Raw genomic sequence first — 4,104 nt, 5'->3', positions numbered from 1 at the left:
CAGCTATTAAAAATTCATTCGTTATATTGCAGAAAACTATGCATTTCCAAATATAAAATAATGTTGTAAGTAAATATGTAGGTGCTTGTTAAGCTTAGAGCAGACCCGCAGTAGCAGTATGGTGGGTGTATAAGTGCAATCATCTTTAATCTCTAGTAATTTATACAATATACTTATGACTAGATTTGTGCTAAAAGATTTCAAACTATTTAGTGCACGAAATTCATTAACTTAATTGGCAAACTAGAACTAAAAATAAATAAATGTAATATTCGTTACAAATCTACTTTCAATACTTTTGTAAATCAGTATATACCCTAAAAGGTACTCCGTTATCTCAATGGCTTCTACATTATACATAATACTTAATTAGATCGAATTTTGATTATTTACTACTACCTTTCTCTATTGTATTTAGTTACCCAAGAACTAAATGTGCATACATATGTATATTCACATGTATGTAGTTAAATATATAGTTACATACATACTTATTTATCTAAAACAAGGGTGTGAACTGTGGAAAATCATTGCACCGACTGGTACAGAGTAATTAAAGTTGTAAGGCTGCTTTAATTTGTACTTAACATTGTAGATAGTCATACATACATATGTATGTAGATATGTATGCAAGTATTTGCATTTTATTGTTTAATTGACTAATATCCAAAAGAGCTCAGTAAACCTTTTACAATTTACAAAATGAAGCAGCAAAATCGTTTCACTCGCTCCAGCCTGTTGACTACCGTAGCCCTCTCCAGCGCATTTCACTAGACGAGTTTTCTATAAAACATAATGGGCTTGACTATGGGCTCATAGAACCAGGAAATAACCTTATGAGAAGGCCTTATCTCTTACATATTGTCTTTCTGCAGCTATATAAAACAACAGAAGCCTTTCCTCGCTCTGTCCTCGATATTAGACTTACACGACAGCTTCCTGTCAAAAATCAAGCCCTTTCAGAAAGCGCCAGGCGAAAACTCCCTGACCGAGGGAGGAGTGGCGTGGGGCACCTTATTCCTCCTAGTGAACAAAACGAGTTATATTTAATTAGGATTTACAGCAAGTCCACCGTTCGCAGACCATCTGGTCAGCAGGTTGAAATATCTTTGAGTTCAGTCGTCCAAAAATTTCCCCCTCACTAAAAGTGCCACATCATCAGCACAAGCAATCACCCGGCACCGGCTGCTCCCAACTCCTTTAGTAGGTCCACCACACGACCACAATCCAGAGAAGGGGTAGGAAAACACCACTCTGCTACGTGCGCCTGTTCACCCTGCGCTGTACGGTGGCACCACTCCAATCCGCCGCAACAATTCTTTCACTGATTTTGCGGTGTATGAGCCACTCATAATAAGGCAGTGCTCGGTTGGAACTCCAATTAAATGTCGGAGCATTGGTCGCTCCAAGCTGAGGAGAGGACGAGATCTACGCTTATCCAACTTAGGCCAGATATATCTTGCTATCTTGCACGTTAGTCTCCAGCCAGAGTTTGCAGGAAGCGGTACTGATTTCAAACAGTAAGATTCCTTTCCTTGCTAATTTATCTGTAACATATTTGCCCGGCATGCCTTTATGGTGTGGCCCAATATAAGATTTGTCCCAATTAAGTGCTTTAATAGCTGCCTGGCTATCAGAAAAGATAGTTATAGCACGCTTTACGCTAAAGAGATCTGGCAGACAAAAACTAAGGCTAAGTGAGAATTCTTGCAAGTATGTATAACCCACTTCCTACCTCCGAACTCAGCTCGGAGCCAGCAGCGTCGATAGCTGCTGAATCAAAATACGATATGAGGACTGAATCTTCCTTACATTTACCGTTTGACGAGGTCTTTTTCTAAAAATGATTATTTAGTCCACTAGGCGGGACTGTGTAGTCCAAGCGCTTGAATTTTATTGGAAGATCTTCCAAAATTCTAGAGTTTCCGATCCTCGTGTCACTCCATACGATCAGCGCGCTCAATCTGATAGCTTGTGAAATGGTAATGTTTTTAATTTTGTGTAAACTGCTTCTTGTGTAACCCAGTAGAAACTCTGTGAATCCCTCTTCTGTGTACAAATGAATATTTATGGGCAATTATAGGATCATTTCGAGATTATTTCCCGACTATTTAAGGACCGTTTTACGTCTAGTGCCGGACCATTTCCAGACTAGTTCAGGAATCAGGAGGTGAACAAGTCTACGATACTATCTAATTACTTCTGTGCATGATCTTGAACTAAATTTCGTGTAACTCCGAAGTATCCTTAAATGAGCCTTCGAGGCGAGATGACCAATGAATCTCAAAGGGATGTTACGTAATGGAACAGCAGCCTCATCAAAAATGACTAAACTGTATCGTTATTAGTTATAGATCAGACGTAACTACTTTCAACATTAAATTCAGAAAATTAAAAATTGCTACCTCCCAAACATCTCTTTCTTGCCTGTGCAACAACGCCGCACGAACACCGCCTCTAGTCCAGTTGGAGGGCCATAAGGCTGCCGAATCTAAAAAAAAGTGGCGACTTCGGGGGCCGTCTGAGTGTCTTAAAACCTCACATAAATCAGCCCGTTGTGAAATTCACAGACTCTATGCTGCCGAAGTAATCCTGAAAGTCTCGCTCTTGAAGCGATAAGCACGATTATCAGCGAGGGATACCGAGTTTGGTATACTGATGGATTCAAGCTTGATGAGGGGTGTATTGGAGCTGGCGTATTTCGATTAAGATTTCAGGAAAGTGAGCTAATGGGCACTTACCCAACCATACTCCAGGCGGAAATTTTCGCAATAGAAATTTATACTCTCAACTTTATTCGCTGAGGGACTAACGGTCCCACACTAAACAGCAGCATGGCCTGCCTTAGAAATAAGCTAAATGGTGTTAAGGCTGGTAGACAATTGCAAAATGTACTGGACAAACAAGGTTTCTTTGTGTTGGGTTCCAGTCATGAGAGCTGAGATGGTGACGAAATGGCTTATACTCTTCCAAAATATGGAGCTTAACGATGCCTGTACGGAGATCAGCCTTTCAGCGGTCTAGTTAATAAAGGGTAAAATGGTAGAGCTTCTAAAAGTCTTGTAGAATGTTTAATTTTTGCTGGAAATTGTATATGTTAAGACATCTGACAGTACTCTGCAAGCTGAGCTACCATCCCTGTAAAATGGTACTTTCTGATGAAAAGGTAATGGTAATGGTAATTGTAATAATAATAGTAATAGTAATGATAATGACAATGATAATCGTCATATTAACGATAATTCTAACGGTTATGGTAACAGTAATGGATATGGTAATGGTAAGTAATGGTCAGTAATCGTTATGATACTGGTAATAGTAATAGTAATGGTAAGGGTTGTGGTAGTGTAAGTAGTTATGGTAATGATAATGGTTAGTAATTGTAATGGTAAGTAATGGTAATGGTAAGTAACAGTAATGGTAAGTAATGGTAATGGTAAGTAATGGCATTGGTAAGTAATGGTAATAGTAAGTAATGGTAAAAGTAATAGTAATTGTAAAGCTTATTGGCAATAGTAAATAGTTTAGTAATGGTAATAGTAATATTAATGGTAATGGTAATTGTAATGCAAATGTTTGTGTATATGCCAATCGTAATAGCTATGGCTATGGTAATGATAATATTAATGTTAGTGGTTATGGTAAGGTATGTATATACACTAATGCTAATGAGGATGCTGACAGTCATGGTACTGGTAAATATACTAAATCTATAATATTCCGTCTTTTAAGTATTTTGCGTTTTATTTGTAGAACTCTCTTGACTGTAAAATACCAAAAAAAAGCTTGTAAAAAGCAAGACTAAAGTGACGCCTAACAGCATAAATCGCCAAACCAAACCTAGAATGAAACCAGAACTTTTTTTAATTTTTTATTTTACTAAAGCGGATTAAGGCAGATACCGTTAAAAGCTGAAAGCATTAAAGCAACAAGCTAAAATAAATTTAAAACAACCATAAATTAAAATGGAAATAAAGCGGAAGCGTAAACGGAAAGTTAAGGCGAAACTGAAAACTATGAATAGATGGCTATAGCTAACGGACGCCAACCAACAGAGATACACATACAAACATACATACATACATAGATACCCTGCAAAAAATT

This window comes from Rhagoletis pomonella, unplaced genomic scaffold (assembly GCF_013731165.1).
Source record: "Rhagoletis pomonella isolate Grant_MI unplaced genomic scaffold, Rhpom_1.0 Rhpom_scaffold_00006, whole genome shotgun sequence".
NCBI classification, from domain to species: Eukaryota; Metazoa; Arthropoda; class Insecta; order Diptera; family Tephritidae; genus Rhagoletis; species Rhagoletis pomonella.
This window is presented reverse-complemented; position numbering follows the sequence as displayed.